We start from the raw sequence: 13610 nt of genomic DNA on the forward strand, positions 1-13610 counted from the left end.
CTGATGGTGGGACTTGTTGTCTATACGAAATGATAATATGACGTTAGCACAAAAACGATGTTGCTTTTGTCGTTGAGAGGAATATGCAGGACTATATGCACCCAACCCGCCTCAGCAAAATAACTCTCAATGCTTTTGTAATTTTTTATATCTTAACGCGTGTTTACTCCTAGTGATGCATTGCCGTAGGTCATACATGTAACTTCGACGCGCTGTTTTACTGGGAGATTTAACTAGATGGTTATGAATGTCGTAGTAAGCAACTTCTTGCCACTCCGCTGGATCGGTTTTCTGCCAGGCGTCAGCAGGGAGACGGGTGAACGTTTCAACGGTTTAACGGTCCATTTCTCCAACTGGTGAACAGTCCAACTGTCCGACGGTCCAAAAGTTGAACAGCTAAACGGTTTAATGGTCCAATAATGGAGCGACTTAACGGTCCCACAGTTGAATGGTTCAACAGTCAAATCAACGGGTGAACGATTCAAATGGTTCAACGGTTAAACAGATGAACGGTTCAACCGTCCAAGAGGTGAACGTTTAGTACAGTCCAAAAGGTGGATCTTTTCGATATTTCGCGTTTTCACGCATGCAATCTAGAAGTCGACGTTAGAAATCGAATAAGGAGATATTGCGAAGCGTTCTTGCTCGCGATATGGCGCTAATTTCTGCTCGAAGGCTTCGCGTTAGTCTCCACAGGCTGGACCCAACTGACGGCACGTGCCTCACTTGAAGCCGCTGGGCCAATCACCAACGAGCATTGCACATTCCTACTTCTGCTTGTGATTTGTCAGATGCCAATCACGTGGTAGTGTTACTCTGACAACGCGTCCGGGGCGGCGACGTATTGGCTAATCGTAATGGCTAATGGCGCTCCTGATTGTTCCAATCATGTCAGTAAGCTAAAATCTAACTGTCACAGGAATCTGCGATGAGCGTCAACGTCTTCGATCTACGCAGGAAAGAAATCCTGGGTTTCGTGTCCTATGTCTGCGCGATGGACGGCAAGAATGTGAATAAGAAAGGGAACAGGAAAATCATTAATTAAAGAAGCGACCCAAGACTTCCTCGTGAAGTCCCTACACGAGCCTACATGGATTATCGTAAGTCAAAGACATCGGAAAACTAAAGAAAATTCGTCATTTTGAGGTCATAATGATGTGCAACAAAGCGGCGCGAAATGAAATGTCGCCGGAAGATATTCCATTCTTGAACCTTCCCGCGCCGAAGGTGGTCTTATCATACGAAACCGACAACGACAACGACGAAACCGACAACGACGAGTCTTCCGAAGGACCTCCCTCCGCCTCAGTTAACTCTGCTGCCGACGGGGAAAGTCGACGGAGGACCCCCTCCACCGCAGTTAACGCTGCCGCCGACAGGAAAGTCGACTGCCGCCGACGGGAAAGTCCACGAAGGAGCCCCTCCGCTGCAGTTAACACCGATGGGAAAGCCGACAGGGGACCCCCTCCGCCGCAGCTTACGCTGCCGGGAGGGCTCCCGAAAAAGAACACCAGAAAAAGAACACCCTCCCGTCCAGATTACGCTACGTTCGACGACGCTCCAGCGCGCAGAGCACGACGCCAAGCGCGTGAAGTAATTTTCGCAGGCGCCGTAGAGCCCTTTTATCCGGGCGCCGTTGCGCCCTTTTTTCTGGGCGTCGTCGCGCCTTTTTTCAGGGCGCCGTTGCGCCCTTTTTTCTGGGCGCCGTTGCGCATGAGACTTTTCCTCTGCGCATTTGCGCATGAGACTTTTTCCTGGGCGCCGTTACACTACCTCTTTCCTTGTTCGTTCTCTTATTCTGTGATAACATTATACTTTGGGTGGAAATTGTTTTACCTCGGCGATCGCAATCGAGGGCTATTAATTCGCGATTCGAAAGCCGCACGCGCATTCGAAGCAAAACGCCAGCGCCCATGGCAGTTAACTTTCGCCTAAGTTGTGTGGCGAGTTTAGGGCGATTTCGCCTCGAAACAAAGGAAGTTGACGAGCAAAAACTGCTGGATGGATTTGTAAACAAATTACGAAGCGATCGTCATCCATCCTTATCATCATAAATTAATTAGCGCTTTCATAGTCTCTATTTACGGCTCTGAGTCAGAATGTTCATACGAATCTGCGTTTATTGGTCCAGAGGGCAGGGCAGACTTTCGATACGCATGCGCGCGTTGCTACGAGCGAACTTGTTACTTTCGTTGTCGATTTCTCTGTGTTCGTAAGGAATATACACTTGTACGGAAGGTGAGAAACTTCTTATTGACCGATGGTTTATCCACCAAAGTATCAGAGTCGGGGACCCTCTACTTGTGGTACCTAAATTTCAGCCTGTTTTCTTGCCATAGTAGAGTTTGTCAATGCGTCCAATTTACTGTGCGCAAATTATTTAACATATCGCTATTGCTCGGGTGTAGGAACGAGAATCAACTGACGAAAGAGGTATCTAATATCGCATTTTTGGAAAACACGCTTTTCGATGTGAAACTCTGTTAGCGATACGTATGTTTTTTGTTAGGTATGAGGCTAAATATTTTGCACTTTGGGTTTATTATATATAGTTGTGGTCCAGGTATCGATCTCTTTGAGTGGCCGACGCAAATTTCTTTCGTGCTGCTGCGGCAGGTACGGACTCAATTTCCGTCCTTAAATGACTCAGAAACTCGCCTGTCGTGTAGTAGTCATCCGCTTCTTCTCTGTCCTCTTCTCAATCGTCATTGACTTCATGCTGTGCTTGATCATCTGGTTGTTCGATAGTTGAAGTTGCAGGTTGGGCGCTTAGAGACTTGGAAAAGGATTGTCCAAGTTCTTTTACTTTTTTCTGCAGAAATCGCTCACAGAAGACACAGGACGTCGTTGCTGCTAAGCACTCCTGGTGGAACGAGTGGCCACAGCTGAGCAGTATGGCCGTGTCACTCTGGCTGGAGCACGTTTCCAAGTCGCACAGCAAATCGTCAGAGGGTATTTTTGAAGTGGAGAATCCCAGTGGAAACGAGTGTTGATCCAATGTGCAGCCTAGGACGCCTACAGTCTGTCCACGCTCACTTTACCGATCAAAAAAGTGGAATAACTTTGGCCTACTTTGTCCGATCGACGCCGTTTTTTCGCCAATGGGATGCTGACAACGTCGGATTTTTGGTTGCGCCCCCGTTTACTCTCTAGCACGCTAACGGGGTTATTATCTCGTTACTCGGTTAGTGACGTCAGTGACGTCAGCGTAATCCAATTAATTAGCCACGTCACTTAAAGAAGCATCAGCACGAATTCCGTCTAAATCGTCCTTGTCGAGCTCTGTTTCCATGTCGTCGTCGTCGTCGTCGCTTTCGGAGTTGTCGCTCTCGCCGCTTTCCGTGTCGCTAACACCGAATTCAATGATGAAGCGATCTACGGCTTCTTCCTGTAGACCATCGGTCTCCCAGAAGCGATTCTCCTCCTCCTCTGCCTTCCTGCAGCAGTTACGCCATATCTCAGGAGTTACGTGATCGAACGCTTCCGGGACAAGACGTTTGAGGTCTGCCAGTTTGAACGTTTTGTTTCGCTTTTTTTAGGAAATCTTTGACTCTCGCCCAAACCAGCTCGATTGGGTTAAGCTCACAGTGAGCTACGGGTGACCTGAGTACAGTATGTCCTGCGCGTTTGGCGTACTCATTGATCTCAAATCTCTTCTGTGGAGCGGCCAATTTAATTTTCTCCAAAAGATCTTTCTTCAAATCCTTAGGGTCCCACGGAATTCCATGATTAGAAAGCCAATTCTGCATGATTGGCTTCGTCGACGATTTTACAGGCACCTTCTCTATAACCGTGTTATGGTAAGGTGCATTATCTAGCACGATTACGGAATGAGGAGGTAGATTCGGCAAAAGTTGCTTTTGGAACCATTCCACAAAGTGTGGCCCGTTCATCTCGTCGTGGTAGTCACTTGATTTAGTTTTAGAAATAAAGACGAGTTCTGCTCCTTGAATCCAGCCTTCTCTCCAACCTAAAAAGAACAGTAATGGTGACAGCAGCTTTTCATAAGCTGTAGGTTACCTGCATGCAAAATAATTAATCTCTGCCCTTTGCCGCTCGGCCTTTTCCACCCGCCCTTTCCCTCACTATCGAGCCACACTCTTTCAGGCGCCATATGAGCATTTGCCCATGTTTCGTCTAGGAATACTATAGGCCTTCCTTCTTTTCGATATTTCCTAATTTCTCGAAGATACTTATGTCTCGACTCAATGATATCTTGTCGTTCGTAAAAGAAGACCTTGTCGTCACGCTTGGCATACCTAAATTTCAGCTTCCGTAGAACTTTGTGAAGAGTCGATCGTCCGTAAGGAAAATTTCCGTCTGATTTCAATTTAGTCAGAATTTTGTCTAAAGTGGGGTATTCATGACTCTCGTAAAATTGAGACACGGTCCGTCTTATTAATGCCAGGTCGAAATCATCCAGATTAACAACGAGGCGACTTTTACTGTAACGCGTTCTTTTTGATGGTGAGGGATTAATTTTGTTTCCCGATTTCTTGAATTCTTTATGGATAGTGTACAGGGTTTTTCTGCTAAACCCCGTAGCAAGCGACAACCTCTCCTCCACCCGATTGAGGCTCAAACGCTGCCTTTGGGCTCGTTCCTTCTCAAAGAAGAGCCTGAGTTTCTCGACGAGGACTTTCTCGCAGGATCTGACTCGACGAGTTGAGCGAGACATGCTCGAACGATCGAAAACGACGAGAAGACCACCGCAGACAAAAGCAGCAGGGAAACGCGTACGTAGGTGCGCGCGCGAGCCCATTTTTCTCAATGGACCTCGCGGGACAAGATCGAGCACGGCCAGCGGAGTGCGGAATGCAAGCCCGAGCGAAGAACGATAATTGTTGCCATGGCAGTAATTATTCTAAGTCACGTGTCAGATAATCTATTTAGGGTGATCGGTAAAGTGAGCGTGGACAGACTGTAGTTTAAAGAATTTTCTTTTCTTTGATTCCGTCATCTCTCCACTTGTGCTGTTTTGAAAGATGTCGACGAATTTCGCTACCAGATACTCCGCAGACTTTCCCGCCAGGTGTGACACGTTTTGTTTTGCAGGCATTTTTGCTGGAGGCGCCAAAAAGTTTGCCGCGAAAGCTGTGTCGAACTTTTTGGCGCTAAGGACGTGCGCAAACTCTGCAATCTGTTGAGCACTTGCCCAAGACGGACACTGCATTCTCAAGAGGCTGTGGAAAATTTCCACTTTTTTTTCACTAAGGACGTTCAAGTATCTGGAGAAGGTCGGCGTCCATTCAGGTAAGACGGTTTCATAGTGCAGCCAGTCACTTATAGTGGAGAGCATGGCCTTGTTATAATGGTGACGCTGCTGTATGATAAATACTATTGATAGCCGGATCATCGAGTTTTGCCATAGATGGTACAGGCTGCCACGATGGATGGTTGAGTAGAAGAAGAAAACTAGTGGGACAAGCTCATCTAAGAGGTGACGCAGAAGTAGAAATTCTCGATCCTTTCCGATTTCAAATAGAGCCAAGATGTTTTCTCGAATCATCATCCACCCCCCGATCACCGCTGCGATCAAAGTCGTCATCCGTTCGTAACGAGGCTTCTTTGGCAGTACTTTGCGGGTGCCAAAGAGATGCTTAAATAGCCCTATAATATACATATAAGTATATATATATTATATTATATATTAATATGTATCAATAAAATATATAGAATATTTATTAATTTAGTATATGTTTATATAATGTACAGGTATTACCTTCAAAGATCGGATGGTAAAGGGTAAACAGATTTTCTAACGAGTTCAAGTAGATATGAAACGGGCCTAAGACAGGCAGCAGAGAGTTGAAAACTGCATGCTCAGGGTTCTAATAATTAAGTAATGATAAATGAGGGTTAACACGTATTCTATAATAAGTAATGGACTAGTTTACCTGAGCAATAATTTTTTTTGAAAATAGAACGTTGGATAATCGCCTATTGACGGCAAAGCATTTTGCTTCAGGTACCTGAAAAATAATTAAGTAATATTTATTCAAAATCTAATTAGTTTACTGTTTCAGAGACGGGTGAATATCTAAGGCATTTGTCAGCACGCACTTGTAATCTTCCATTGATTTCAGATTTTGATGAAGCTCGTCGATCAGTCGAACACTTCGGAGGAGATCAAGTTCTCTTTGATTGGGTGCCTCGTAGCACCTAGGATAGAGTCTTTACCAGTCGATATTGTTTGGTTTCCGGCACTTACCGTAAATCAACTAAAGTTTTATGAATATCTTTCAAATTGAGATTTCGGAAATTCTCCGGAAGAGAAGACAGCCAGTTTTTTGTGAAGTATTCGGGTAAATACGTGGAAACGTGATCCCAGGTGCGTCCGACGTTAACAGCTCCTTTATTGGTATCAGATGTTGGCTTGTAGTGAATGGACGTCGTTTGAGGAAGAGGGAGAGGAATTCCCCCAATTGTATCTTGTACGTCAACTATGCACGTAGCCATGTGTATGGCAGTTGATGTTACAGATGATGTCGGGCGTTGAATGGTGTGAATGGCGTGGAAGTCGTCGATAATGAGCAAGGTAAGCTGATTCTTATCAACCGCACTTCTAATAAATGTTTCTACCTATTATTTATACATGAATTATAATAAATATATATCTGGGGCATATTCACCTGTTTTTCATTGTCTTTCGCGAGATCCTTTCTGAATCTCAGTATCGTTCGAGGATGGCCACATATTCCGATCGATCTTCCACACTCAAGAGCTGCTTCGGAGCAGCCTGCGAGAGACAAATGCAACCCAACGTCGTTGACAAATGTGGTTAGTTGCTGAAAATCATGATTTCAAAATTTTTAGTTTGAATAATTTACAATTTTTTACCTGGTTGCCAAGGTATGCAAGACGATACAGTTCAGCTACCACTCTCTGGCGCTTTAGGTCGCCTCTTCTGTCCACGTCTAAACTGCTCGAGTATTCGCTGGTGATAACCTTCTTCAGGATGTCGAACAGCCCAGGAGCGTGCACGCTGCAGAATTCTTCCATTTCATCTGCACTGTATAATTTGTTTCCTTCCCTGCCGATATGATGGTCGAAGAGAGCCTTCTGGAAGGATTTCATCAGCCCAGAGAAGTCTATTAGTAGGACATTAATTAAATGCTAAAATGCAGATGGAGACCTGTCTGCTCAATTACCGGGATTCGACCGAGACTCCTCAAGTCTCCTGTTCTCGTCTTCTAAGTCTGATATCCGACGGCGACACCTCGACAACTCACTCTGCATGCGTCCCAGTTCGGCTTTTGTTCTGGCAAGCTCGGTAGTACCCCGAGTTCTTTCCAAATCGGACACTTCCGTGCAGGTAGGCTGCAAAATCAAATTAGCATAATGCTAATACAGGTTACGTAGTACAAACCTGTACGGCAGCAACTCTCTTGGCCGGTGGTTCGTAGCGAGGATGTTCGATGAGCTGCTCGCACGAATCCATCTCCTTGAAGTGGTACCAGCACACGTACGCAGCAGGCTCTCCGGTTATTTCGTCGAGAGGAGCGCAAAGACGAGACGGACACGCGCGCAGGGAGCCTGAACAGCGATCCGCATCGAAGCGAAAAGCGCAACGACGAAATTCGTCGTAGCGAATACGCGAATGGTCAAGGCAAAGGCAAACGTCGTCGTAGAATCCGCGTTCTCTTGCTTCTCTACCGTTGTAGGTTTCGAGGGTGCCGAAGCAAGGCGTTTCAGACGCGCGTCGCGCTCGCGTGATGTGGCCGAGAGTGTAAAAACACTGCGCGAGGCTGTTCATAACTGAAGCAATCCACGAAATCGTCGAAACCGAAGGCGCGCGAACGATCTGTCGATCTGGCAGGATCGGGCTGTAAGTTCGCGCGATTTTTGCACGATTTAGCTACAGAATGGAACATTTCTTCGCTACGTAAGTTTGCTAGTAGCTGTTCTAGAGCGAAACGTCACGACGTTGCGAAGATAAGATCAGCTGAGGATTGGCCCGCCGACTTCAGCGCCGTTTTTCTCGAAACACGTACCCTATTTTTTTATTTACGTATGAGTCAGATGAAAGTGTGATAAATGCTCTTTCGATCGGTGCGTCGTTCGAGCTTATCGTGGGTGACCCCGCCTTATCGTGGCTGATCGAATTCGATTAAGTAATTATCCTATACGTAATTCGCCTAGCAACGCGCGCATGCGTATCGAAAGTCTGCCCTGCCGGTCCAGAATGGTCTCGTGATCCGTTAATTAAAGCCTAGCGTGCGCTCATATCATGGCGAAGGTAAAAATCGTTTCCCCTTCGGTTTGAGCCCTCCGTTCACTCCTAAAGGAGAAAAAACTTAGCATGTTATTGGCATTACATTCCAGTAAGCAATAGAATGCATGCCGTGCACCGACGAATGGTACGCAGATCCTAATGTAAATGAGCTCGAAGAGATCGCTGTCCCGCTGTCCCTGCTACACGACCTTCCCATATATGACATGCGTTCGTCAACAGCTTTGCAAACAAAGCAACATTTATCAGAAGAGCCTGAGCTTGATTCAGATCGCCAAGCTGGGGGCTTTGAAGTGTGATATTCTTGCCTGCAATTTCGCAAACATCATCGGCGGTCGAATCTTTAACGGCAACATCCGCATTGATTTGTGTGAGGGAATTGCCAGAGTCTTGGAGTTTTTCCACATGCTTTCTATTTCTTTCGTCCAATACTCGCTCGCGCTCTCGTATTTTGGTATGTTGCACCGTAGATAGAAGAGAAAGGGGATAGGCAACTCCCGTAGTCACGTGATACTTTCATATAGAGTTCGTATGACCATGGTATGGCGGTAAGCGTGTCCCACTCACGTCCCGTATGCGACCACTCTTCGGTCGAATTGCTACGAGAAGACGTACTTTCATTTGCATCAGACCGCGTGAATCTATTACCTTATCGGCGTTAGTGGTTCTGAGAGTTTCAAATCGGTGCTTTGTGTTATTTCCATGGTCACGCTAAGGCTAGTATCCTTTCGTACCCTCTGCACTCTCGCGGAGTTATCTTTCCTACTGCTTTTTCGCTTATACGATGCACAGAGCCAACTTGTACAGCTCAATGCTGCCAAAAGAAGCCAAAACCACAAGAGACGGCTCGCAGCAGTACATTTCCTATGTTGCGCAGCGCGTCTGATCGTACCGACTGCTCGCAGTAGACTTCGGAAAGGAGAACGATTTGCAGCATAGCATGCACCTTAGTCTTTAGCCTAACGCTTGCGCTACTGGGCGAATGTAAAGACGGTGTAGCAGCTGCTGTACTGTTTACCGCGCGTTCCCATTCATTTCATTGTAAAACAGTGGCAAGTTTATATACGTAAATAGTGTATTTTGGTATCTTTTGCAGAAGTATGCCTAGACAACTTGCATTATATGAAGAAAAGGCGAATATAGTCAGAAATCGAGAAGCAATACAAAGCAAAATGTTCACGACGACGAGGAAATGCCGCTTAATGTCGGAACACAAACCGACTCCCCGTAAGAGCACATTTACAAAATTTTGCGGCGAGAACATCGTTGAGACCCTTGCGGACAGCATCCATTTTCTTGTCCCACGCCTAGCGCATAAAGGTATTACGTGACTACGGGAGTTGCCTATCCCCTTTCTCTTCTATCTATGGTTGCACTCTTAGCAGCTTCAAGAACAGATATGCTAGGAGACCATTTGTAGCAGCAAAATTGTTTTTGAAAAGGTAGGTTTTAGAAATGAGAATCCCTAAGGGAACATCTAAATCACAGACAATTCAAATGGCGTCGATTTTCTGACGTCCTAACACCAAAAAATTATTCATCGTCGTCGTCCAGCTCTTCACTGTAGGTTGCAACGTGCGCCTCAATTGAGGAGGGAGAAGAGTGGAAGGACAAACTGCGGTCCGCAGCGATTGAAGGCATGAAAAGCTCAAAGAACTTTTGTCCTCAGTCTGACGTTGAAACCGACAGCGAAGAAGAAGAGCAGGAGGAAGATCGTCAGCAACAGATAGAGTCCTACTATCATGCTATCTTTGTCGCGCAGGCCCTTCTTCATTTCGCCGACGACAAGGGAAACGAGAAAGTAGATGCTGCATTTTGCCTGTCAACAAGGTTGAATAAAGCTAAACTACAGAGCATGAAGAAGATGAAGCAGGCGACTATACATGATTACTTAAGGAAAAAGTAGCGCCTAACAAACTTGAACAACCTTGTTTCATTTCATTTCAAAGTCATTTATCAAAATAACATGCGTTTTGTTTAAACGGCCACCTGTTTATAGCGGCTCCTTAACTTGAGCAAGTAGGTGACCGCAATAATTACGTTTCACTGTATTTATATCAAATGAAAATTTGTCATTTCTCTCTATTTCATCATCATGTGTCATCATCCATCGTCAGCCGTCATCATCATCTTCAATCATTTTCTGTTATCTGTAATCAACGTCAGCCATTATGTGACGAATCTGTCTTCATCATCACCCGTCACTCAGCCATTATGTGAAATATCCTTCGTCGTTATCACCTTTCACTCAGCCATCATTGGAAACAATATAAATTAACAATTAATTTATGTTTCAGTTATTAACTCTTTATTATTTTGGCAGGCGCCACTGCCAGGAAAGATAGTTGCCTCCACGGAAGACGACAAACAAGCAAAGTTTTCTGTATAGATTTCACTCCTTTTCGCGTAATTTTTTTTCAGGGGGCTAGTTGTGGAAGGCAATGTGCTACTTCTATCGAAGACGTCTAACGAGGTATCTGTATCATTTCCGCGTATTTGTTTTGCTTTCTTCTTTTGAGATTTGAGTCGGATGCAAGGCTAAAGACGACTGGACGACGTGGTAAGTGGAGGGAAGAAGACAGGAGGTATATGAATTTAGTGCCCGCAATTGTACTAGCTGGCTCTTTTAGTACTAGATTTCGACGTGGGATGAAGTAGATGAAAAAGAAGGGGATATTGGATAAGAAGAAGAGTGGAAGGAGAAGGACTGGACGATGACAGGGCAGAGGTATCACTGTGGACTGCTCCTTTATTCTTTTCCTTTTTTTGTTTGAGCTATAGGTAGTAGGTACCGCGAGAAGAAAAAGACCAAGGGACAGTGGATATAGCGTGCTGGTGCTTCGCAAAAACTTCTAAAATGTTTCGTCCATTGGCGACGCCCAAACTTTGGCTGCACGCAAAATCTCTTTGTGAATCTCCTTCTATCTAACTTTCTCCTCCTTTACCGCAGCTAAAACTTGCGACAGCAAAGACACGACGGAGAAGGGATTGTCCTGCTCTTGCGGCGGCCGCATCAAGGGATTGAATTGAGAATGAGTAGCACTGATCTAACTAACTACATACAGTTCACGCCATATTCGGTCGGGAAACCGTTGGAGACGCGAACAACGATCCGAACAAGCAAGCTTGGATGCGAGAGACGACAACGGGCAGGAGCAAGAAGAGCGGCAAAGAGAAAGCAATTTTTTATCTTGAGAAGTAGCTGTCTTGTGGAAGGTCGTCAACGCTCTGTCTGATGAAAAACTAACGCAAGGTCCGGACGTGCGCTGCATCACCAGACGTCTTGAAGCGCGTCAAAAACTACCTCGCTCCTTCAAATCAACAAAAAGCTGACTCGTCTCCTTCAAGACTCTCTAGGAGGAAACAGACTAAGCGTTTAAAAATAAAAGAACGATAGGAAGACAAAGGTTGCTGTACAAAGTCCTACACCAAACTACTCACTCTAGTACCATCGAAGCGTAGATTACCCGGATATATCCGGGAGTGTTCGCGAAGTAAGCTGCCGCAGCGAAACCACCGTGAGGACGCGGACTAGCCACTCCATTGTCAGGTTAACTTTGAACCCTGCAAAACTGCTACTTCCTTTTCTACCAATAGGGCTTCACGGCTGTTTCACTGCGGCAGCGTAATACAGTAGAGAGCCCGGAGAGAACCCGTATTAATTGGGGGTGCGGTTTCCTACGCGACGACGAAACGGGCTCCGATCGTCGCTGCGAAGTGATTCTACCCAGTTTTCTGGGCTTCAGGTAACGTATTTGAGTAAAATGCAATTGCTTGTCCTGCTTTGGGCTTTTTTCAGCGTCTCGGAAAGAAGATTTGGCCACCCCCGGTTGATCTCTGGTTAGCGCTTCCCTACACCTGATGCAGTATTCCTCGTACGATCATCTGCTTTCTTGTAGATCGCCGAAAAGGGCTCGACTGACAGATTTCTTGCACACCTTTTTTTCAGCCAAGAATGGCCACCAAACTCAACCGGAAGTCGAAAGGACGCGTTTAAGCTAAGAGGCGTTTTAGGTGTATAACGCTAGTAAAATTTATTTGTACAAGAGGGGTTAATTGCAGGCAAGGTTAGCGGCCCACCGCAAAGCTGAGGTCGAGGTCAAAGCGTTTATTCTAGCTCGAGGTCAAAGCGTTTATTCTAGCGCACTATGCGAAGGTCTTTTTCTCTAGCATGGATACCCACCGTTCCTGCTTGAAATCTCTCTGTCGCATCTGCGCACGAAGCTCTTCCTCTCGCAAACAACGGTTTTCTGCGTGCAAGAATCACAGAAAAAAGCTTCTCGCCTTCGGAATTGACATTGAAAAAGACTCAGTTGATGTGCATCCGGAAATCATCTGCCAGGCCTGCCAGCAACTCATCATTCGATGCGAGGCCTCTAAAAGAAAGCAACTGCCCTACCGGCCGCTGCAGAAATAATTTCAATGGGCGGAGCACAGTAATGACGAATGCGTCACGTGCTCCATTTTTGCTGAAAATGCGAAGGGCGGGCGAACGGCGACTCAAAGGAAGCGCCAGAAATTGTCGGGCCACGGTCGCCCCAGTCTTCGAGGCCATCTCTGCCTGGAGAGGTATCTCGAACGAATTGCTCTCCCGTCATTTCGTCCACAAGGGGATTTTCGGCTGTACCCTGTCTATGCCAGTGACGACATCAACGCAGCAGACGTGCTTCAAAAGGCGCTGTGCCCTATCTGCAACGACGTCCTAGATAGGCCTGTTGAAGCAATCTGTCGACACCTTGCCTGCATGAAGTGTCTTCTTGAACAGTTGAAAAGTCACCCTCCTGAAGTAGAATGGCAGTGCTCGTCACCTGGCTGCAACGCCCCGTTGCTGCTGTCGTCGGCGGAATTAAAGTCCTTTGGAAAAAGCGAAGAATTTTCTCGCATTCACAAGCTGACCGAGACCGCTCTTCGCAAGATCAAGGCAAAAAATTTTGATATAAAATTTATAAATTATTTAATCTCATATCAATTAATTAAGTATAATTAATTAATTGATTAAATAATTTTGAATTTATTAAATTTATATTTAACAGGAAAATCAAGGAATATATTACCTGATATTTAGATTCACTGCATAAAGGGGTGCCAAGAAAAAATCTCACTGGAAAATCTGAGTGATCACATAGGCAGCTGTCCAGGAGAGTTGCTGGTGCCGAATCCTCATGAAACCCATAAGGCGCTAAAAGAATACTTCCTACCTAGTATACAGTATGTGTATGTATGCATGTATACCCGCTAGCTCGCCGAGTTTCTTCGATGAACTTGAGGGACGTCCTTAGCAAGAGGGCAGGCACACCTTGCACAGTCGAGAAGCGCACTGCAGGAAGAATCATGAAGAGGATGATGAAGTCAAGGAAGGAGGGAAGTGCTAATGAAG

General features: G+C 45.8%; 1 long non-coding RNA gene and 1 pseudogene across 1 annotated transcript; one reads left to right on the plus strand and one right to left on the minus strand.

The window, feature by feature from the left end:
- Positions 1-3217: 3217 nt before the first annotated feature.
- Positions 3218-5369, minus strand: LOC136191374 (uncharacterized; annotated as a pseudogene).
- Positions 5370-6032: 663 nt separating this feature from the next.
- Positions 6033-6614, plus strand: LOC136190972 (uncharacterized). The gene is made up of 3 exons (XR_010670696.1): positions 6033-6331; positions 6383-6434; positions 6483-6614. It is a non-coding gene; the product is annotated as an uncharacterized lncRNA (long non-coding RNA).
- Positions 6615-13610: the final 6996 nt, after the last annotated feature.

The sequence above is a fragment of the Oscarella lobularis genome, chromosome 9, assembly GCF_947507565.1.
Source record: "Oscarella lobularis chromosome 9, ooOscLobu1.1, whole genome shotgun sequence".
Lineage (NCBI taxonomy): Eukaryota > Metazoa > Porifera > Homoscleromorpha > Homosclerophorida > Oscarellidae > Oscarella > Oscarella lobularis.